This window comes from Podarcis melisellensis, assembly GCF_964234715.1.
Source record: "Podarcis melisellensis genome assembly, chromosome: 2".
NCBI lineage: Eukaryota > Metazoa > Chordata > Lepidosauria > Squamata > Lacertidae > Podarcis > Podarcis melisellensis.
This window is the reverse complement of record NC_138529.1, coordinates 75915464-75940171: the sequence shown is the minus strand read 5'-3', so window position 1 is coordinate 75940171 and position 24708 is coordinate 75915464. Positions and strand designations below refer to the sequence as shown.

The 24708-nt window shown below is 42.9% G+C and overlaps 1 protein-coding gene across 2 annotated transcripts in view; it reads right to left on the bottom strand.

Moving 5' to 3' along the window:
- HRH1 (histamine receptor H1) overlaps positions 1-24301 on the bottom strand; it is an 88136-nt gene extending 63835 nt beyond the window's left edge. The window contains exons 1-2 of one of the 2 annotated variants that reach the window (XM_081901214.1): positions 24256-24301; positions 21412-21530 (exon numbers count right to left, since the gene is read on the bottom strand). The gene's annotated coding sequence lies outside the window, so the exon portion shown is untranslated. Of the gene's footprint in view, positions 1-21411; positions 21531-23330; positions 23353-24255 lie in introns of those variants that run through there. The other variant, XM_081901217.1, reaches the window with a different exon arrangement.
- Positions 24302-24708: the final 407 nt, after the last annotated feature.

Genomic DNA, 24708 nt, shown 5'->3' with positions numbered 1-24708 from the left:
TGATTAATAGATTGTTCTTTCTTAGATACCACTTGGGTGAAGTCACATTGGGTGACCTTGAGAGGCAGGGTCATGAGACTACAGCTACAGCTACAGCCTCATGATCCATCCCTTTGATCCTTATGGGAGAATCCCAGAGGCCTCTCACATTGGCCTACGTAATGCACCAGTTAGCTAACTCAGCAGGATACAGACTATAAATATGACAGCTGGGGATGCTGTCAGGGAGAACCCAGCTTAGATCAAAATATCTCGAGAGGCTGCTGGGCATCAGCCAGCTCTGGGTGGAATCATTCACTGCTGTGTCTAAGGGTTCTCCAGGAGCAGAATCCAAAAGAACTACTGCCTCAGCAAACAAAACTTTTGGCAGAACGCCTCCCCTATCCAGAGTTCATGCAGAAGGAGGAATGGATCGTGCTGATATTATTTTGTGGTAACATGCAAACACACTTTTCTATCTTTCCATCTTCTCCTCTTGAATAAATAGCATGACTCACCACCTGTGCCAACACATCTAGCAAAGATCTTACACATGGACTCTCTACTAGAAAGGAGACAAAATACCAGTATGTACTTGTTGGAAGACCAGTACAATGTGAACTCAGCCTGTCTCTTAATTTCTGTTGGGGCATTTCCTACACCCAGCTCTTTAAGTCTGCTGAATATGCTCCATGCTTTCAGATTAATTGGAGGAAGCTCTGAAACAGATTATGAAGAGCATTTTAAATAAGTACTCCTGGATTGCCAGGCAGGTACAGAACAGACTTGCTTTTGTATACAATGAAAGCGATCTGTGATGGGGAAATAATTAGCACATCTTGTAAACACCAGGTGCCAAATTGTCAGATTGCTTCTGCACACTTCTGGGAGTATGTGTGAACATCTTGCTTCCTGGAAAAATACTTCTGGTGTTCCCAAAATCAGCCTTGTCATACATTTCCTGTGGTATCATCTGAGGTCCTTCTTTGTCATCTCATAAGACTTCCTTTACCAATGAGTCCCACAAATGCTTTGCTAGGTGTGTCCTGGCAGAAATATTGTGATAGTGTTCTAGATAAGAGCATCTTGAAAAGAGCAAATTCTATAGACCCTCCAAGTGTCCCTATTTTCCAGGGATGTCCCCGATTTAGAGAAGCTGTCCTGGTTTCTGATTTGATCCCAGAATGTCCCACTTTCCCTTAGGATGTCCCTATTTTCATTGGGAAAATGTTGGAGGGTATGGATTTACCTGGCTCCTGAGCCGTCTGAAGGCAATCCTGTATAGGGAAGGTTTTCCCCACTAATATTTAATGTTTTATTATGTTTTTAAACATGTTGGAAGGTGCCCAGAGTGGCTGGGGTAGTCCAGTAAAATGTGTGGGGTATAAACAGTAAAATTATCATTATGGAATGGAACATCCCTACTTTCATCGGATAAATGTTGGAGGGTATGATTCTATGCATTCAATGCAAACTTGTATTATATCCCAAAGCCGCTTTCAGATAAAGCACACAGCACACAGAGGTGGAGCTAGCTGATCTGGCACCCAGAGCGGTGTACATGCTGTCCACCTGGGGGGCAGGGCAAGCGTTGAACATCCCAGGGGGGTGGCACGGTGATGTCACACACCCCTCAGGGAAGGCACCTGGGGCAGACCACATCCACCACACACCCCTTCCTCCACCAGTGATTAGGTTACACAGACTGGGGGAACCCTTTGTTTTTCTTTCTCCCCCCCCAAGCCCTCCATGGCAAGCTGTGATATAAGGGCTTTAGGTTGTCTCCGTTCAGCTCTGCACAAGAACAATATATATTATTGCAGTCTAAAAGAAGAAAGAAAATAGTGTCAAATATGTAGGCCATCACTTACCCACCTTTCCCACTCTTTAAAAAACAAACAAACTCATGTCACCTGTGAGATGCCTGTGACACAAATTATGGTAAGGGAAATATGCTCTTTAAAAAATTGCATGTTTCCAGGAAGGGTATTATTTGCTAAAGTACCAATTCTTCATCCCTCTTCCCCAGAAATCCAAAAGTAATGTCAAGAGCCTTTTGCCTACTGGGTTTCCAAGTCTGGAGTTTTTGGTTTTAGGCAATTTTGACTGAGAGAAGGATTTCAGCTTATAAGTGAAATAAAACATAAAAAGGCAGACTGCTGAGCTATTAACACAAGGTCTGTTATTGATTCTGCTGTCTGATGTGGAGTGTGAATGCCCTCTAGTCCAATATATGGACACACTCCCTCTAAAAACAATGCCCTCACCTCGAATGCCAATGTATAAATTCAATGGATTGCAGTTATTCTTCTGGTTTGAGTGGTGGTTACTCTCAAGGCTTTGCAGTCTCCAAGAGTGACTTGCATCATATTTCAGGTTTGGGCACCAGAAAGTGACACTTGTCTCCTTTTTGTAGTAGATGTCCCTGTGAAATTGCATTCTGAAATGCGTGAAGAGGCAACTATTGATCTGATGCGATAGATAGCGGATTTAAGTTGATGGTTGCTAAAGTGGTATATTCTCCAGCATCCGATATCAGAGAAGATAGAAAATTGCCTTATGCCAATTTAGACAATCTGTCCATCTAGCCCAAGGGCTGGGGAACCTGTGTCTCTCCAAATGTTGTGCTGCTGTTCCCATTGCCCCTGACCATAGGGGCTGATGGGAATTGGAGGGCCACAGGTTCCACAACCTTGATTAGTCCATTATTCTGACCAACAGCAGCTCTTCACAATCTCATCCAGAGCTCCAGATTGCCTCCTTTACACTAGAGAAGTCAGCAATTGAACCCGGAACCATTTGCATGCAAAGTATGTGTTCAGCACTCGGCTATTATTCTCACCTGACCCTATTTGCAGACTTCTGAGTATTATATTTATTTATTATATCAAAATGCTACCTTTGTTTCTAAAAAAGAATGTATGTATGGGGGAAATAGCAAAAAGATTGAGAAAAATAGAATTATCCATTGCAGTTTGCACTTCTTCAGTGCAATGAATAGGGTAGTGTGGTTGTTGTTATTGTTGTTTTTACATCTGCACAGTTTTTAAAATATGTTTGCAAATGAAAATTTATTTTATTTTCCATCTTTTTTTCCTGGCCCCAAGAAAATAGTGCTACAGCGATGAAATAGAAGTGGTGGTTGAATGGCCATTGGTATGCATTAAATATTAACGTTACTGCTTTTAGGGCCAATTCACTTGACCAGTAGAAGTGGCAGTTATCAAACGAAAAAGCTTCTCTCTTTGCAAGCTTGCCTTCCACTGAGGAGTAATTATGATCACAGTACAGGAAACAAGGTGCTATTGCCAGCCTGCATTCAGACAGCACTTTATTCTCTTTTCTGGACTTTTCCTTATCTGTTAATGTTCATGTTTTACATGGCCTTTCACACATCGTACAACCTGCTTCTGGAAGTCAAGCAGAATTTAGTTTCTCTGGTTTTACTCTTCTCATGTTCCCATCATTAAGGCATCTGCCTTAGCTCCCAGTTTCACAGATTCGCAGAGTTTGAACAAACATGAGATAGCCTTTACTTTGATCTTAAAACTAGGTTTTAACAGTGGCATAGAGTGGATTGCTAGTGCCTGGGGCTGTGCAGAGGCAGGGTGGGAGGGAAACAGATGGAGTACACATGTGCATTCAACTACCTAATGGTGGCCAAGTCACTCAGAGGATTGCAGCCCCAGAGATAAGAATAAAAGAGTTGTTTTGTTGCCTGGAGAGGTCACTTCCTGGTTCGCATGGAGAAACCATTTTCCAGAAATGGAAGTGCACAGCTGTATTGAGGCAGCACCGGGTAATAGACAAAAGACCGAATGGCAACAGTCTATTTTACAGTGTTTCTGATCCTGTATGGCTTTGAAGGAGAATCTATTAAAAATGATGTATAGATGGCATTTAATGCCAACAAAACTGGTTAAAATGTCTAGAAAGATGTTGAAAATGTAAAGAAGTAGATGGGGACAGGTGGACCTGTGACAAGGTTAAAAGATTCTGGGAATTAATCTATAACGAACTTAAAAAGATATTCAAGTACACTTTCCCCAAAAGACCAGAAGCATTTCTGCTAGGTCTAGTGGAAAGAGAGATTAAAATAAAAGATCGGAATTTGTTTATGTATGCCACAGCCGTCGCAAGAACTCTACTGGCCCAAAAATGGAAAACACAAGACATACCAACCATCCAGGAGTGGCAGGTGAAGATGACAGATTTTGCGGAACTTGCCAAATTGACAAGGAGGATTCGGGACCAAGAGGACCAGAGATACAAGAACAATTGGAGTAAATTTATTGAATATTTAAAGGAGACCTGTAAAAACTTAAAGACACTAGCAGGACTGGAATAATACCTTCAATGTAAAATAGTAGAGATATAAGAATAATATATGTGATAAGAATGTGATATATATACCAACGGCAGGGAGGGAGGGAAGTCAAGACTCGGCAGAGTCAAAGGGATTATATTGTGATAATAAGGATTGTTGGGAAAAGAATATATAAAGAAAATAATAAAAATTTATCTGAAAAAATAAATAAAGTGTTCCTGATCCTGGTAGGCCTTGATTGGTAATTGGCATTGGCCAGCCAACCATAAGGCAGTCAAATAACCAGGAGAATGCCCAGGTGAAAATAGTCTAGAGATGGTCAAAGTCCAGAACTTCTTAAAACATGTTTGCAAATGGAAATTTGTTTTATTTTCAGTTCTCCATTTACAGTTGATGGTGTACTAGGGAGATTGAGCAGTCTTAAAAAGACAGGTTGGGGAAAGAAGAAATGTACCACACATATAATTTCTGGCGACCGTCTACTCCTTTCGTTCCCATCTCCAGTTCTGGGAACTATGGATGATATCCAGCTAGGCTGTACTCAATGTGGGTTCCTTGAAATTAATAGATTTAAATCCATTGATTTCACTGGGTCTGTTCCAAGTATGGAGAACATTGCATATCACCTTATGCATTCTGATAGTTGATTTGCTGCAGAACAGAATGCCTTACTCAGCTACACGTTCCTATTCCATTAAACATAGAAAGCTTCAGGTTTCCTTCCATAAACAGGAAAGTGTACATGAGTGACTTGTGCTGTTTTGGTGATGTTTGATTAAGGATATCCAATATTTGACTCTGAAGATTGGTGTCACTGAGGGTGTTGTTGCTTTATTATCTTTCCCCAGGAACAATGCGTTCCTGCAGTAGATGCTTCTGAGTTGAAGTATATAATGTGCTGAATCACAGCAGGTTCAGTGTGGCACATTATCTCCTTGACAAAAAGGAGTGTGTGAAGAGCAAGTTCTCTCAGTTTGTTATTGCTTAACCTTTCAGTTGGTGGTGAGGACTACTTTCTACTGAAGAGGGCTACAGGAGAGAAAATTGCCTTGGCTCAGAAGTACAATGTTATTGTGATTTATTCCTCAGAGCTGGTGTTTGAAAAGAGTTGGTCCAATTATTGGGGTGCTCTGAAGTCAATGGACTTAATATTTTATTTATTAAATTTATATCCCTTCCTGCTTCCCAAACAAGTGATAAAACAATTAAAAAATTAAGATATCTTAACACAATTCCAATACAGATACAGACTGGGAAAGAGCTGAACTTAGAAGGCTTGTTGACAAAAAGAGAAGAGATACTTAATTCCAAATGAATTTCGTAGGTAGCCATAAATAACAATGATGAAAGATAAAAAATTTTTTTATTGATGTTCCAGTAGCACCTTAAAGACCAACTAAGCTTTCTAGGTATCAGCTTTTGTGTGTATACACACTTCTTCAGATACTGTGAAGCAGAGGTCACTACAACCTTATAACTGTTGATGACTGTTAATGATGGTAGTTGGTTCCACAGGGAAGGGCAAGATAGCCATATTATCTTGGTGATACCTTATAATGGCATAAGGTTTTGTGGACTAGTCCATTCCAAAAAAGGGAACAATCTCTTAGTTCCCAGACTGTACTGCAAATGTGTTGTCCTATTCAGACACTGTCCTCCTTGTATTTAGGGTGCACATGGGGACCATCCCGGCATCTTTCCAACATTACCTTGCCGCTCTGGTCACATCCAGTGTCTGCATGCTCTCTTGAAACATCCAAGTGCTATGAGTGTCATGAGCATGTTGGGATGATAGCTAACTTACACAGCTCCTCTCTCCCCTTCATATGTTCTATCAGAGCATGGAAAATAAAGCCTGTGAAGGGCTTGTTTCCCCCCATCTCCTCCTCTGTTTCTCCCCTGTGCCAGATTTTCAGATTTTAAGCTTCCTGAGCAGGGAACGGTCCTCCTGCATTTTGTAAAGTTCCATGCATGCCTTCATGCGTAATGACTGGGAGCCATTACATGTGGGCTGTGCATGCTAAATTTTTACATTCTGCAATGTGCATGTGAAAGTCTGCCGCTGCCCCTCTAAATTGTGAACGTGATGCTAAGTAGGAAATAATTATCCAAAATTTGTTTAGGGGTGGATTTTAAAACAAATTCCGATGTAAAAGTAATAAAAAAAATCATGCCTAATGTTAACAAATGCTACAGCGGGAGATGAGGGAGAGAGGATTAGAGCTGAAATGGAGTCAACCCACTACTCCAAATACCGTAATACATTGCCCATAATATAGAGGCATGCTGAAAGAGCCCTTCATTCTGTGGCTAGAAGAATCATAAAACTGTATAGCTGGAAGAGGATTCAAAGGTTATTCTAATCCAGGCATCTCCAAACTCAGCCCTCCAGATGTTTTGGGACTACAATTCCCATCATCCCTGACCCCTGGTCCTGTTAGCTAGTGATGATGGGAGCTGTAGTCCCAAAACATCTGGAGGGCCAAGTTTGGGGATGCCTGTTCTAATCCAACCCCCTGCAAGGATGAAACCACAGCTAAATAATCCCTGACAGATGGGCATCCAGCCTCTGTTTAAAAGCCTCCAGTGAAGGAGAGTTGACCACCTTCCAAGGTGAGAGAACCAGCAAGTTCCTGCCATGCCCTCAGGGCTGGCCCAATACACTTTGCTGTCTGGGATGAAGGACAAGATGATGTTCCTCTTCCACATACAGAAATTAAATGGCAATTTATTTTTTACTGTACACCTGTGATGTACCCTATATAGCTCCAATTGAATGTATGGTCAGGGGCCCTAGAACAGGGGTCAGCAAACTACGGTCCGATGGCCGGATACGGCCTGTGAGGGTTGTTAAACCAGCCCCTGGTCCTTGCTGCCCGCTTGGTCAGTCCCCATGAGAAGCTAAACCACATGGGGACTGACTTCCGGGACACAGCCACGGCTTCCTATTGGCTGCAGGAAGCTCCTGCAGCCAATAGGAAGCCGTAGACACTTCCTCCATCCACATTATGGCTCTGAAAGCCAGCGGGGAAAGAGCGACGCAGGTGCAGGTGATCCGGCCCACTGGTAGAAAAGTTTGCCCACTCCTGCCCTAGAACAAACAGCAAGGGGGCTCTCACCACTATGCTACTCATTTGCCACCTGAAGCAGTCATTTCACTTTGCCTGGACCAGCTGTTGCAGTTATCTCTTCCTGAAAGGATTAATATCTTCCATGGAGCCCATGAGAGTGGCCCAGTTTTTATTGCTATACATAAAGAAGACAGTTGCCTGCTCTTTATCTATAAAGAAATGTCTACTAATCATTATACTAAATGGCAGTATTCAAAGGGTGTCCATCATCTTGGGAACACTGGAAATTTGGGGAGGTTACAATCTGAAGTATTTCCCTCTGTTTCTCCACCATAGCTGTTGGAACCCGTGTCAGTCTGGCCTCACAAATATTTCTTCAGCTTCCTACAAACAAAATGGCAGAATGGAAGGCCAAAAGGCACAGCCTGGGTCTGCATGCACTGAGAGCACAGCCACCAACAGCATTTTACTGTGTATGAAATTGTTAGTGTATGTTCTGAACATGCAGTTTAGTAGAATGGGATCTATTTCCCAACCTGAAAAAAATGTATTTATTCTTTATTGTTAAAATGGTTTCTAGTTCATTACTCTTGGTCGCTGTCCTGAGAACCATTGATTCGTGTATTAATGTTCTTCCTCTGTTTACTGCTTGGAATGATCATTTTATGTTCCTAAAACTCATGCGTTCCTCATGCTGCAAACCACCAGTGACACCATGTGGTGGCAGAGCAGAAATTATTTAAAATGGTATCACCATGTGACATTGTCTACATCTACAAGTTAGTTGGTGCAAAATGTTTGGCTCTTGTAAATTTCAAATTGATTTTATTTATTTATTTTATCTCTGCTTTTTGTATTATTCTCCCCTTATGACTTTACTGTAAGCACTTAACTACCCAGCTCCTGCCTCCAGAAGTTCTAACAACAATTTGTTCAGCCTGTGAAGTTTGAGGAGACTACACACAATTACTCCCATCAGGGGTGCCAACTTGAATAAAATATTGGGAAGGGCAGGTAAGCTGTGCCCCGCATCATCTATCACATGACAAGGTGCATGCTCAGCATTTGAATGGCAATGCCCATCAACTTGGGGGGGCCCTGGCTCCTTCAAATATTTCAGGGAAGGGGGGGGGAGCTCCCTCAGCCCCTAGGAGTTGGCTCCTATGACACCCATGATGACAAACCAGTATGTTCATAATCTGTAGACTGTGAATGCCATCTGGCAGCAAGTGCCCAATCCGTTCCCTATACTACACTGAAGGTTTATAAGCAAAAGGGTCTGTGGGGACTACCATTGGGCTAGGTGGTATGAAGTAATGGAGAGAAAGGGCAGGGGTGTGGGGTGTGTGTGGGTGTGTGGCATTCTCTCAATATTTCTTTCAGCAATGCCTTGTGCAGTTTTCAAAATGAAGACTGTCTGCTCCTTTAGAGCAGAAAGGAAACTCCTTGTTTTCAAAGGTATTTCCGTGCTATTGCTCTAGACATGATGGAGTCTTGGCCAGGTCCTCAATAAAATAAAAGAAAGGAAATTTGCATGTGCTCAAAGGCATCTTCCATTGATGTATTTCAGGACAAAATTCTTGCATGGAAGCAAAATATTCTACAATTATACGATTTAAAAAATAATAATACAGAGGTTTCACTGGTAGGGATTGAGGAGAAATTCAGTTTGCATTGAAAGGCGAGCCTACCTGATTTTAACCAAATACGCAAGCCAAAATATATCAGTCTTTTGAAATTCTCAACTATCAGTGCAATTCTCCAGCCAAGTAATATGCAATCCAGGAGACTTAACAACAGGAACAATGAGTTGATCCTAACCAGAGACCAGATGTGTCCTTCCTAACACAGAGAGTCAAAACTGAGTTCAACAGGAAGATCCAGTAGTGAACCACCTCCTGATGAGTTACCAGTTCTTCAAATGGCACAAGAGAATACAGAATGTGGAATGAGCCAAATCCAAAACTTTGAATAGCACACGAGTTCATGAAACACTGCACTGATATAAATACAGTTAGAAAGCATTGGTATGGACTCAGTCTTAGAAACTGATACTAGAACATATTAATGGATGACAGTGGGCATCCCTCATTGCTGTTATTTCTTTTAATGTCGCTACACACACGATATAGTATGGCTATTGCAGTTTCTAGTGAGACTATCATCTGTGAGTATAATTTTCATTTTGCTATAACTCTCAATATTTGCAGTTATAATTTCTAGTAGTTTATGAGCTTAAGGGAAGAAATAAATATTTGAAATTGTAGAGATTTCCTTGGGAAAACATTCAAAACTAACGGAATATAAACGCTGATTATAGTTTCCTCAGAGACATTTTCCCTATTCCTTGCCGTAAGTTGTGTAAATTGTTTTAAACTGCTTTTAATATTGTGTTTTAATGTTGCAACCCACCCTGGGACCTTGGGGTGTAGGGTGGATAAATAATAATAATAATAATAATAATAAAATAAAGAACAAGGAGTGCCAACATGGTTCCCTTGAGATGGTGTTGTTGGACGCTACCTCCTATCAGCCCCAGTCAGCATGGCTGATGGTCAGAGGTAATGGGAGTTGCAGTCCAACAAGCTCATTATTAAGGATTTGTTGAGGGGTGGCTGGAGTGGTGCATGGCAGAAGGCTGGGAGCCTGAAGGGCCCTGCCCTGCCCTGCCCCTCTCCACCTGGCTTGGGACGGGGCCTGACAGGCTCCATAAAGCACTACTGCTCCTCGACAGAGAGGGCTCATTTTTAAAATTTGTTTTTATTTTTTATCTATGTCATTTTAAATTGTAATTGATATTAACGTTGTATTTTTTAGTTTTAGATTTTACGATTTATTGTGGAAATTGTTTTCCATTTGATTGTGTACCTTTTGATGTGTTTTGTTTATTGTTTATGACTTTTGTTATGTTGGTAGTTATGTCAATCTTGTCATGTTGTAAGCCGCCTTGAGCATTGTTTTAACTATGGAAAGGTGGCATACAAATAAAATGATGATGATGATGATGAGATGACATCATCCAGGGGAGAAATTGCTGGAGCTGTGTGTAGAGAGAGACCATGGATTGTGTGGATTCTGATGTGCATGTCTGGAGTTTTGATAGTGGCCCTAGTGAAAGAGGCTACTTGAAACACATTTGAAAACCCTTTCACTGATTAGGTTACCTGTGCCCTTCCTCCCTGCACTGGTGAATGAAGAAGGATGTGGTCATTGTGATTTTGGTACACACCCACCCCCCAAAAATCACTGGACAGGTGTAGATACACTCCGCTTTGCTGAGGCCACCTATATCTGTTTTCAGATGAATACACTGCAGGGTAAGGCAGAATCAATCCACAATGAGCTTTTATTTTCAGAATGCAGAAGCACTTTTCAGGGACAAAAAGATATGAAGTAGATCTAGATTGTGCACGTGTAATGTAGAAAAAACACAAGTACTCAATCTCCATTCTAGAATAAAATGTTGTGTGAATACAGCCTATGTGTCTCATCCTTCTGCACGTGTTTCTATATGTACATATATGCAAAGACTTGCAGGAGGATGAGACAATTGCATAGGCACTTCACTACAGCCACTGTAGGCTTTTTAAGCAGAAGATGGAAGAATTGGAATGGTGATGTCCTAACTCCAACAACCACGAGAGGGAGTTTTAAGTCTCTCTCCAGAATTGCCGTTTTTATTTTATTTATTTTATTTTCTTTTTATTTTATTTCTTGAAAAGAAAAGAAGACTACAATACAGTCCAGCAGGAACAGCAAGCTTTCATCCACTTCAAAGACTTTAATCAAAGCCTATTAAATAAAAAGAAAAGAAATGCCACAACTTGTGTGTCCATCCATTATTATCCGTTTAGATTAAAAAAAATTAAAGACACTATTAAATGGAAGGGGGAAAATAATAGAATCCAAACATTTGCATGCATTGGGTGGAACCAAATGGCAATGTGCTTCCATATTTGTATCTGAAATAAAATAATACCACAAATCAAAGAAACAATCAACAGGGTCACTGTTTGTAGTACCCAATTGGTTTTGGGGAGGGGAGTTGACAAAACTGATTTCCAATAAGTGCCCCCCCTTTATTTCCATTACAAGTCCTTGAGTCTATACTCAAGGTCTATACTCTGAATAGTGACACCAGGGACCTAGAAGGTGCAGGGCCAACCCCTGCACAGATTCATCAGGGCTGACCTTAAGGCAATTGAAACAATTGGGCCAAATTGGGCCCTGTGGGCCCACTCCTAAGGGGGGGACCCACCAGGGCAAACTAGATTCATTTTATTTATATCTATGAAATTTTGCAGACTTTGGCTGTGAACCAAGTAAAAAGGTAAAGGGACCCCTGACCATTAGGTCCTGTTGTGACTGACTCTGGGGTTGCATGCTCATCTCGCTCTATAGGCCGAGGGAGCCGGCGTTTGTCCGCAGACAGCTTCTGGGTCATATGGCCAGAATGACTAAGCCGTTTCTGGTGAACCAGAGCAGCACACGGAAATGCCGTTTACCTTCCTGCAGGAGCGGTACCTATTTATCTACTTGCACTTTGAAGTGCTTTCGAACTGCTAGGTTGGCAGGAGCAGGGACCGAGCAACGGGAGCTCACCCCGTCGCGGGGATTTGAACCACCGACCTTCTGATCAGCAAGTCCTAGGCTCTGTGGTTTAACCCACAGCGCCACCCGCGTCCCTTTTGGCTGTGAACTGCGGCCCTACAAAAAAACAAACCAACCTAAAGTTGGGCCCCACTTCTTCAAATTGGGCCCCCACTGGCTAGCCCTAAGTCTCATAGTTGCTGGGCCTGAGTTTCCCTGCCCTTGAATGAAGTCTTGGGTTTCCAATTTTGGGAGAGGGGAGACTGTGGCACTGGGGAGATGGCAGGCAGGTGAGGCTTCCTAGATTTAGAGGCCCAAGTCGCCCTGCGCTCGCATGAAGTATTGGGTTTGCAATTTTGGGAGAGGGGAGGTTGCCTGCTGGGGAGCAGGCAGGCTGGTGAGGCCTCCTAGATTTAGAGGCCCTAGGATTCAGCCTACTTAGCCTAGACATAAATCTGGCACTGGCTATATCCTGTACAGGAGCAGGGCCGTCTTAACCGTTGGCACTAGGGGTGAACGGCACCAGGGCGCCGGGCTCTCAGGGACATCAGGCTGAGAGTCCGGGGCCGAGTCCAGGGAAGAGCCGCCGACAGTTGAGCAGAGCAGAGCCCATCGGAGCGCCAAAGGCTCTTTTGCTGCAGGTGGCTCTTCCCTGGACTCCAACGCTCGCCCCCGAACTTGCGCCGAGCCGCAGCAGCAGGCTTGGCTCCGCTCGGCTGTTGGGTCTTCTCCCAGCTGCATGGCAGCTAACTGTTTTAGCGCCGTGCCCAGAGCGCCGTGTAGCGTTGTGGTGGGATCTGCCGCGTGCTGACAGCACTGAAGGCAGCAACAAAACCCAATGAATAGGAGCACACGGATCCTGTCCGGAGATGTTGCCTCCGATGCCGCTTGCATTCCCCATTGTTCTGCACTGGCACCCCACGTTGGACGGTGCTGGGAGCATGTGCTGACAGCGGAAAAGCCGGCAAAGGAACCCGCAGCTTGGCACACGTAACAGGATGCATCGCAGTGCCCACAACGTTACATGGCGCTCCGGGTGCTGTGCACGCAGTCGAAACAGTTAACCGCCATGCGGGAGGAGGCAGCGGGCAGACAGCGCAGTGACTATGCGTCCCACCCGACATTCCCCCCCCAGCATGGAACCCGCACCCCCCTTCGTATGCCCCTGTGTGTGGGGCGCTGGCACCCCTTTTGGTTGGTGCTGTGAGTCCCTGTGTCCCAATAAATGTGGGGTCCCCCCCTAAAAAAAGGTCGACAACTCTGGGCAACCTAGGGTTGCTGGGTGGATCTTTGCACCCTGGCGCCGCATATGCTTAAGATGGCCCTGTGAATGAGCTTAGTAGAAGGCAGTTCTCTCCTCTTGTTCTGCTTAGAGTGTCTCCTTCTTTCCTCTTTACAGACTGTAGTTTCAAGGATGGGACTGCGGCAATGACAAGAAGATCATCACCTCCATTTGGGTTGACTGTGTGCTATAAGACTGTTCTCCTCATACCGCAGGGTCTTCCATTTTACAGAGTGTACATTCAAGAAGAGGAGGGGAGGGAAAGTGCCCTGCTGCAGAAATTCCTTTCCACTTCTTATATGGCATTTTTGAGGGACAGGCAAGGATGGTGCCATCCTGTTTCGTCACCCGATATGAAATGGGAAGGTGCCAACCCAATTCACCACCGCCCAAGCCTCCCTTTTTACATATATAATAATTTTTATTTGATTTTACAAATATAGAATTATAACAATCCAAATTACATATCCCTATTTGGAGATTTTTCCAAAACTCTGGACTTCCCACCTTCCCCTCCATGGATCCTGTTGTCCACCTTCTCAACTGCATATTATTTCATAGTCCATATTTTATATCTTTCCACATTATCCATAATATTCGCTACATTACAAGTGTTATTAAAATCCTGCTAAGGTTTTCATCTGCTTACAATGGTCTCCTAGATAAATTATCATTTTTTTCCCATTCTTCGTTGAAGTTTTGGTCTTCTTGGTTCCTGAACCTTCTGGTCAGTTTTGTCATTTCGTCATAGTCTAACAGCTTGGTTTGCCATTCCATCTCTGGGCTAGTAGCATCTGCATTGCTGTTGTCACATACACGAAAAGTCTTTTCTGTTCCTTTGGAATGTCAGTACCTATAATTCTGAATAAAAGGCTTCTGGGTTTGTTTGTTTTTACAAAAAATATTTTAAACATTTTTTTCAATTCATCATGCTGTATTTTTTGCTCCATAAGACGCACCTGACCATAAGATGCACCTAGATTTTACAGGAGGAAAACAAGAAAAAAAAATATTCTGAACGAAACAGTGGATGTATGATTTTTGTGGTTCGTGCTGTGGCCACAGACATGTGATCTGATGGTGAGTTTGGGGTAGCCCAATGCAAAAATCCTGAGGATCCATGTGGATCCATGCATTGTAACCACGTTTTTGCACCATTGCGGCCCCACGAAACAATGGATGCGTGATTTTTTTGGTGCAGGCTGTAGTCATGGGCATGCTATGTGATCTGATGGAGACTTTGGGGTGACCCAATGCAAAAATCCTGAGGATCCATGTGCTTTTACCTCCCCCGCTCCCAGGCAGCCTCCTTTATTGCTAGTGTCCCTTGTCTCCCTCCTGATAGCTTGCCTTTCAACACCCCCTTCCCTCTTGTTTGCCTTAGCGTCTTTTCCTTAGCTGGAGCAGTTTTTTGTTCCTCCTTTTCTTCTAATTTCTCTCCTCATTGCTTGTTTTAGTATTCCTGTCTCCTCTCCTTGCAAGTTCATTGTCTTTACCTCCCCGCTCCCAAGCAGCCTCCTTTATCACTAGCGCCCCTTATCTCCCTCCCAATCACTTGCTCATCAACTGCTCAGTGGCTTCGTTTCAACACCCCCTTCCCTCTTCCTAAAAAAAAAAGCACGATCTGCTTTTTGCCCCTGGGCAATCCAGGGACCACGTATTCGCCCCATAAGACGCACAGACATTTCCCCATACCTTTTAGGAGGAAAAAAGTACGTCTTATGGAGTGAAAAATACGGTACGTTTGAAAGCACTTTGCTACAGATCAGTGACAGCTGGAGATAATCTCTTGTCAGTATCTGCTCTCAGTTTCTACCTTTTCTCTAATTAATAGAAAGGTATTGGATACCTCATTATAAGATTGAAAAGGCAGCCTTTCTGGCTGTTACACAAGAAAGAAACGCTGAGATACCACAATATTGCATTAGGCCCAGTAAACTTCCTTCCATTCTGATTATTAGGGGGCATCATTTTCCTGATATTTTAAAATTGTGGTAGCCAATTAAAAAGAAAAGTGGCTTGTGACGTTTTCTTAGTATTCCTCTTAATGGAACTTGTTAGGTAACATTGTTGGCACAAGATTGTAAGAGGTACAAGATGCAATGACATTAGGACAGTGTAATTTAATTGCTGCCAGATTAATTACGCTGTCATAATGTCATTGCATCTTCCCATCTACCCAAATAATAATAGGAAACTTGGGAAGATGTCATTTTGGAAGTGAAATGGAGCTACCACAGAACAAGACAGTGAACTCCTTAGGTATGCAGGAGTGTATATTTAGAAACACATTTATAAATTAAAAGAAAAGGGGCAGGATCAAATGTTCTGACATAAGCCTGTTTGCTTATAGGATGTATTGAATACCAAAATGCTGATGGGGTGGGGAGGAAAGGGAACTGGTAGGAGGAGGAGACAGAATTTGCCTGCTCAAGTCTCTAACTATGCCTGGGAGATTAGAATTCGGTGGGTGTATGCTGCAAGGTTAAAGAAAACCTCCCTGCCTTGCCCTGCACAGGGATGCTTTAGGTAAAGGGAAAGGAAGAAAAAACATGCTTTTCTATTCCTCTATTCTCAGGTGGGGGTGGGGGTGGGGGAAGAGATTGGGACATGACCCAAAATTTCTATAGCCACCCATGAATAAATATTTCCTCATGGCTTATACCAATTATAATTTAAAAAATACAATCTATGATAATTAAAATAAACAATAAACAATGAAAGACAGGAAAAAAGTTTACAACAGAGATAGTATAAAACTATTTGCAGCCTGAGTCTAAAATGTGGGTGAATGAAAAAGTATTCACAGGGTGCTGAAAAAGCTTTAAAAAAGCACGTTAGAGGAATGTCTTGACAACGATCCATTTTCTGCATTCATTTTTGTTTACTTGCCATGTGATGGCACTGTTTACTCAAAAACGAAAAGCCCAATTGTTAATTTATTTTGAAAGATTATGATGAATACACATTATGTTCTTTGAAGAGGTATGACCTTTCCTCTGAGCATTTGATGTTTCAGTGATCACAATAAAAATAGCTTTACTATGTTTATTTCACTGATAACTCTGATTTATAAACATCCGTCTCCCGGTTATCTTGAGATGTAATATGCATAGCAGGCAATGAGGCCTTCAGAGCTTGGTGATTTACATACATACACACATCTAAAAAAGGCAACCATGCCGTGCTGAGTTCACAATTGCTAACAATAGTCGCAACCCGTTTTGACAAGTGCTTTCTTCTCTAACTGCACAGGCACCCTCTGTTGCACGCTGAAACCCTTTGCTGGAAAAGGTGAACTATATTTGGGTTTTTAAAGAATGACATAACGTAATAAAGAGGCAGGGGCTGTCAACTCAGGCTGTGTTTCTTTATGTTCCCAAAGTGCTGCTATTATATAATCAGTAACTTCCATAACATAGCAGGTTTACATACATTTTGAAAATAAATTGAGATCCCTTTCTCCATGCATAGCTTTTTCTCTATGATGGCTGCCAGGGCGTTGCAGCCCCTTGCTCTCTAGGTGGCAATTCAGCCACCAGAAGGAAATCAAGGAGAGAGGATGTTCTTAAATGCAATCTGCAGCGATTCCAGAAACATATTCTGGGCTTTACATAATGTCCCTCATTATATGGGGGCAACGTGTTCCTATTTTAATCTAGCCGAATTGTGTTTGGTTTTTAAGCTGCCCACAATATATGCAGAACGTTCTGGTTTTCTTTTTGGGTTCAGCAATCTGTACAAACAATATCCCACTCTCTCACTGCACCGCAGTCATCTCTACAGCAAACAATTCATTTAGCCCATGTATAACCCTGCAGCAAATATCCGCAGCACAAACTGTATTAAAAGATTGCATTAATAACGATTAAGTGTTGCGGAACCGTGACCTTCATGCAATGAGAGGTGAAAAATGTCGTGTCAATTTCCCTGTTTAGGAAGAGCACAGACACATCTGAAAACATTTTCCTAGGTGCTTAATAGTATGAGCCAAGCAGCTGACCGATCTGAACAATATTTTTGTGCCTGCATATGAATTGTTTTATGATTGTCCTTTGAATTACGTTGACACCTATAGCTTGCTTGGTTACTTGTTGTTGGCATCTGTCTGTCTCAGGAGACAAATGGAGGAGTGCACCTTTGGGGGTGAAGTCAAACTGCTGGAAGGTTGCAGCACCTGCTGCGGCAGTAGAGACCAATATGGGAGAGACATGTTTTGTTGCAGCTGGGGCAGATGAAGGCATCCGGTTGTGCTGCTGCAAGTGCACTATGGCATTTCTTCTATCTGCAGTCCTCCCAGTGGTCACTGATCTATGACTTGACTGCCTGACTCCAGGCACTGTGGTTATCTGCAAGTGATTCCCACATGGTGGGGTGGGGTTAATGTTGCCACCCTTCACGTCACGTTTGCAGACATCATTGTAACACAAAGCTGGCCTGCCAATGGGTCTGGTACTGGAAGCCAGCTCCCCGTGGAGCATGTTCTTGTCAGGAGCTTGTCCTAAACTCAAGTAGGACCTTGGCAGAGACACATGCCCGACTGGCATGTTCTCTCTCTCCTGGTCGATTGTTCGGGAGCTTCAGCCCAAATATCACAGCGACCTATGTCAACAGACATCGGCACACTTAGGGATCCCCAGAGTCTTCGCAGCTTGCGTAACAGACCTCAGCAACTCACATAGCTGTCAACTTTCAGATTTGAAAATAAGGGATCAGCAGCCTCACCTGTCCCGGGGACAGTCTACAGGATATCTAACATTCCGGGATAGCAGCGGGAAAAAGCGCTGGAATAAGGGAATTTCCCGCAAAGAAAGGGAAGGTTGACAGCTATGGCAACTCAGCATTTTGGCTAATCTACTTTATTTACACATAAACACACATGGAGCACTGCAACATGGCTCCCTTTCTCTCTAGCATCAGACAGCAAAGAGAAAAAGAACAAAGGACAATAGTCCCACTTCACGGAACACAGTAACACAAACATCCTGTCTCTGTCACTTTCCACTTTGTGGAGTCAAAACATACACCGTCATGTGATAGACAAAAATCCCATGACTGCAATAATGGAGCAGGAATTCTAACAGTTCTTGGGGATCCTGCCACCTTCCATTTTGTGGTCTTGACCAAGCCAGTGTAGATGGCACTGAGACAGGAGTGTGAACATGCTAAGAATGTGGGCTTGAGAGAGAACATCATTATTTGAAACTCTGTCCTGCCATGTGATACCCAAAATCTGCCGGACACAGTGCATGTGGAAGGTGTTGAGGCATTGCTCCTGATGGTCATAAGTAGTGCTGGATTACCAAATAGAGTAGGCCTATGGGCTCCATGCTTTTTAGGGGCCCTGCCACAACAGATCAAAATAATATTGATTTGATCTTGAAAAAAATACAGTCAAGTTTTCTTAGTTCAATGCTATCCCACTAGAGCACACACATGAGGGGGGCCCCTGAGTTTTCGACTGCCTAGGGGCCTCCACAGGGTTTAATCTGGCATTGGTTATAAGTTGCCCACGACTCACGTTCATAAAGCAGTGTCCTCAAAATGCAAGCCTGGTAGACCTCTATCTTGGTATTGGATGTTAGCATCTCATTTTCTCATACCATTTTGGAGAGACGAGCCATTATCATACCTGCCTTGACAATACACTTGTCCAGCTCAGTGTTGATGGAGAGGATACTGGTTATGGTGGAACCCAGGTGGACAAAATTGTCTACCACATCAAGCATGTGATCACCATGCTGATACATGGTGACATCCTGACCTAGAAAAGTGGTCTTCATCAGGCTGATGGTAAGGCCAAACTTATTGCAGGCTTGGGCAAAATGGCTGATGAGTCTCTGGGGAACTTCCTCAGAGTGAACTGTCATCTGCAAACAGATAAGGACCCACCACACTTTTGTCCTGGCATGGAGATGTGCCAGCTTGAACACACCCTTTGAATGGATGTACACACCATATTCAGTCAAGCTCGGAGGGGCTGTAGCTCAGTGGTAGAGTATTTGCTTTTGCATGCAGGTTCCAGGTTCCACCTCTGGCATCTCCAGGTTGGGTTGGGAATGTTCTGTGTCTAAAACCCTTGTCATCCATTGCCAGTTAGTGCATACAGCACTGAGCTACATGGTCCAATGGCCTTGTGACAGATGTTATACCACAACAGCTTAAATTCTTCTGGAATTGCCAAGAATGGCTATAGGTAATTGTATGACTACATCTCCAACTAAGGAACACAATATATTTCATTTTAACAAAAGCGAACTAGAGCCTAGGACTTGCCGACCAGAAGGTCGGCGGTTTGAATCCCTGTGACGAGGTGAGCTCCCGTTGCTCGGTGCCTGCTCCTGCCAACCTAGCAGTTCGAAAGCACGTCAAAGTGCAAGTAGATAAATAGGTACCGCTCCGGCGGGAAGGTAAACGGTGTTTCTGTGTGCTGCTCTGGTTCGCCAGAAGCGGCTTAGTCATGGTGGCCACATGACCCGGAAGCTGTACGCTGGCTCCCTCGGCCAATAAAGCGAGATGAGTGCCGCAACCCCAGAGTCGGTCACGACTGGACCTAATGGTCAGGGGGTCCCTTTACCTTTACTAATAGTGAAGAATGAGAAAAGGTAATTCAGAAGAAGTATAACTATATTAAAAGCGGTTCAAAGCAAGCTCATAACGAAACAACTGAGATGAGCTTCATTCTCAAGGTGGAATGGTTTGTTTTCATAAACCATTCCATAAGAATAATGCTGAATAATAAAACTCTTAATGTTTGAGGTTAAAGGTTTGCCTGAAGTATGGGGAATGCTGACGTTATTGTTCCAGGTCATAAAGTTACTTTTTTTGTTCGTTCATCAGTTAGCGGTCAATACTTTTTGGGTTAAGAACATAGGAAGAACCTTGCTGGATCAGGCAAGTGACCCATCTAGCTTAGCATCCTATTCTCACAGTGGCCAACCAGATACAAATGGGAAGCACATAATAAGCAGGACATGAGTGAAACCTAAACAATACAGCAAGCAGACACTCATCAATTTACATTTGGCCTCATTAAAAAGCTTGGATGAAGAGAAATAACTAGAAGAAGTCAAAGAACCATGGGGTCTGTCATACCTCCAAGGGAAGGGAGTCGCAGAAATAGGGCATCACAAGAAGATCCTTGCTCCTCTTCCCACACAATGTGCTCCACCCAGTGGCAGGATCTGCTGCTGAATGCTCGCATTGACAGGAACTGTTTACATTCAGAAGTACAGAGTCTATTTAAATAGATGTAGCTATCAAGTGGCTGAGTGAAAAAGAGATTGGTTCCCCGATTATAGAGGAATGGTAAGTTTTCACTTTTCCAAGATACACTTGAACAAATTAGTTTACATATTTAGTGAAGATATTTAATCTTCTGCATTATAGAGACCAAAGTACTGGAAAACAGTACTGCCATTTCTGAAGGGTCAGAAGATTTTGTTCTGAATCACCACGAACTTTTGTTTTAGATTCTTTTCTATTGCTGCCCTGGGGTGATCCGCTTCAAAACAGCAAAGGACCTGAGCTATAATCCTCCCTTTATTTTCCAGCCTGCGCTCAGCATGAAATGTGTTTATCTGCAGGGTTGTGTAAGAGCTTCATTTAGAATCCTGTCTCTCATGCTTCACACGTAAAAATCACAAGCTGAGAAAGAAGGGGAAGACATTGAGAGTGATAAGTAAAAGGCTCACCTGTTTGACATTGGGACACACCAACACATCCTGTCCAATACCTGCACCCATAGTCCTTCCTTTTCTTTCCCCCTCTTCTACTTGTGATAAGCTCAGTATATAAATCTGATTTAATACATTTTCTGGTATGTTCTGCCAGCCCACCCCATCAACCCGCAAACACTACCACCAAAGAAACCTTTCTATACTTCTGCGTAGAATGTCTTTGTTCCTTTTAGGGATGAGGGAGAAACTTGATTTGGTTCACATTTAAAGGTGAAATCTACCTAAATTTACACTTTTGAAAAATAGCATGAGCACTGAAAGATAGCCATCTTTCAAAGTGCACACTTCTCCAAATTTTGCAGTGTAGTTCTCTAGTTAAGTAATGTGCACAAAAATGCATATACTTAAGGTAAAGTGTGCATAAACATGAGACACCGAGAGAAACGGAAAGATTTCCACAACCCTAGTTCCTATTCTACTTACATGTATGTTGACTTTGATAGTACCATGGTCGCTGTTTCCAATTGGCTCAACAACACATCTCACACCAGGCCTTGGCCACCACAGAAGAGTGAGTCCAGGGCCACAGTCTTTTATGGAATCTAGAAAGTAATGAACCCTTTGTCATAAGCAGAACATCTACTTACCCAGTCTATGTAAGGGAAATTGAAGTCACCCACTACAACTACATTTCTTCCTTTGGATGCCTTCTTGATTTAATTCTCCATCTCAAGATCACCCTGGGAAAATCACCCTGGGCATTTTGGTCAGTGGGCAATAGTACATCTCCAGTACTAAATTATTCTTTCAGCCCAGTATGGCACTTCACACCTGTTCCATGGAGGAGTCTGCCCCTTTGGGAATTTCTAGTTGGCTGGACTTTATGTCCTCTTTGGTGTACAGAGTACACCCTTTCCTATCCCCCTTACACGGTTTGTATCCAGAGATGACTGTGGCCCCATGGAAACCTAAAAGCATTTACTTGCCCAAGGTGAAAAAGCAGGTTGGGAGTTGGGCCTGATTCCAGGCCATTACTTGCTGAAACATTGGTTAGTGCCTGGATGGGTGACCACCTGGGAAGCATATGTATATTGTTTTGGGTCCTATGATCAAAGAAAAGCATAATATAAATACAAGGGGAAGTAATAAAAATAGAGAGAAAATATCACTGGTGTCTACTCAAAAATGTCCTAAATTGGATCCATAGGCATTTCTTTGGAGCCTGAGATTGCAACTGGATGTACACTTACCTAGGAGTAAATCCCACTGAACTCAGTAGGACTTCTGAGCTGACACTGACAGTGCTGCATTCTGAGAGTCTCAGTTTTCAGTTCTAAATATAAGTAAGGCCTGCAAGGGTACATTAATCCCTGTGAAAATGGGAATCTGTAAAGATACTAGAGCCAATCTGCAGAGCAGCTTTCATTTGAACTGAATGTCACTGATTATCACAAACTTCAGATTTTGTGTTATTACCTATTGCTCTTGGCAAAAGTAATATTTGAATAGTTTGCCAGGTTTCTTGTAGTTTTTTGAAATTGCTGTTTAAAATGTAGTAGAATCTAGGCCAAATAGCAATATGCACATAGTAGACCTTGAACCTTTGTGGTTAGTGAACGTGATCAGCTGGATAGAACTTGTTTTTATCCCCATGGGGGTTCTTTTTTGTCTGGTGTTTATTTTCTGCCTTTTTTGTTCCTTGTTTATTTTGGATACAGCCAATAGGCACACAGGGTTGTTGTCTTGATATTTCCAGTCACCTACAGTGTTGCCTCAGTTGATCTCCAAAGCAGAAATACAGGAAACACGGCCTGTGTGAACTATAGACGACTATAAATTAGGTCACACATAAATGGGGGTTTATAGTTCCAGGATGAAGGAGGAAGTTCTGCCTATACACTTTCTTAATTCTTGGCACATTCTTCAAATAAATCTTAGCAACAAATCCCCTGAGTGCTGATTTGATCCGAACGGACAGTTTTGCCTTTCCGGACATGTTATAATCAGTCTTGCTTGAACGATATAGTTTTTGAATAGTGTTTCAAATGAACTCAGGAGCCTATCAGCTGCTATTTCTTAGGTGGAGTGGAAAAGGATATGGGTGTAATCAGGGAATCAACTATAACACAAGGCACCAAGACCAGTGTTGTTTTCAGATGGGCACTGCATGAAGAACAGGAAACACTAATACACAGCAAAGGCTATTGAACACAAAAGTAAAATTAAGAGCACAGTCAGGTTACGAGGTCCAAAAATCTTTGGCTGAGGTTCTTTCAATTTTCAAAAATATTTTTGTGTATGTGTGTGTGTACACATTACCTTCCCTACCAACAATCACTGTGGTAGGGTGAGATAGAAACAGAACTATGGAACAACTCTCCCAGAGTTTCCTCAGAGAGTACCTCTCTGTCTTCTGTGGTAGCTTCTAAGAGCCAAAAAAGGACAGTGCTCCACAGGAGGCTAGAGTTTACAGGGTTCAATGTTCTTCAGATATAAGTTGCTCACCCCAGAACACTAATCTGCTCTAGTACTGGTTTTAACGGGCCATTGAGCAAAATGTTATCAGCCCCCCTCTTCTTTTCTACATCTGGCCAAAGCGAGGGATCAAGGTGAGTGACCGCTCTGCCTCTTCCTTTCTTCACGGCTCTCTTGCTTAGAGGTGACAGGTGAACAGGAAGTGACCACAAGTAGAAGGAGGAACGGGCCCAGGGGAACCCTCTGCTTTGGCAGGTGCCCAACGATCCTGCCCCCTGCCCCATTTCCTTTCCCCTTGAAAACTTTTCATATGAAACCCTACTTCTGCCACACTTCCTTCTAACCATTATCCACTATAGTGTTAAAATAGCTCTGATTTGGCCTCTTCCTCTTCAAAACAGAAGACAGCTGACAGAAAAATGTGTTTGTTTGCAGCTATCCTGCGTACTGTGTCAAATAGCATTAGGCTGCACTAGGCACAATGCAATAAGTAAAATGATGTGGCGTTATGGTGTAACCTGACACAGCTTGTCAAGAGCAAAAACAGTGCAAGAAGTGCACATGGGAGCTAGCCCTGTTCAACAAATGTGGTTATAAGGAAATGTACACACACACACACACACACACACACACACACACACACACACAGTGAATAGAATGACCCAAATCATTTTAAAGTAGCGAACCACTGTAGTTGATAAAACTTTGCAAGTGAACAAAACAAGTTCTCTTTTGGAATGAAGGCACAAACGCTTGAGTAAAATGGACTCCAGAGTGTTGTGGAGGGCTGGGTGATTAAAATAAAAATAAAAATCAACTCAACTGTCAGACTGGGAATATCCCCTCACTCACCCTGTTTAGGATATTCCACCATTCTTCCGCAGAGTTTCTTTTTTTTTCAGCAAAGTAAGCAGCTCACGCATGTTAAACAAAGCTTTAATAATAATAACATTGTAACACAATAACATCCTGTCTGAGAGAAACTAAAACAACATCTTGGGGCAAGAATAAAGCTAGAATGACAGTTGGCCTCTCCAACTGAACTTAACTGAACAACCGAAGGGAGGGGCCAATTCCAGAGCACAACACAATTCCAGAGCCCACCAGATGCCAGACAGTCTACTATTCAAATTAGCCCCCAGTGTTTTTCTAACATAGAGAGGAAGTGGTCTGCCTAAGAGGTAACAGAGATACATAGATGTACTGTACAGTGGTACCTTGGGTTACAGATGCTTCAGGTTACAGACTCCGCTAACCCAGAAATAGTACCTCGGGTTAAGAGGTGCTTCAGGATGAGAACAGATA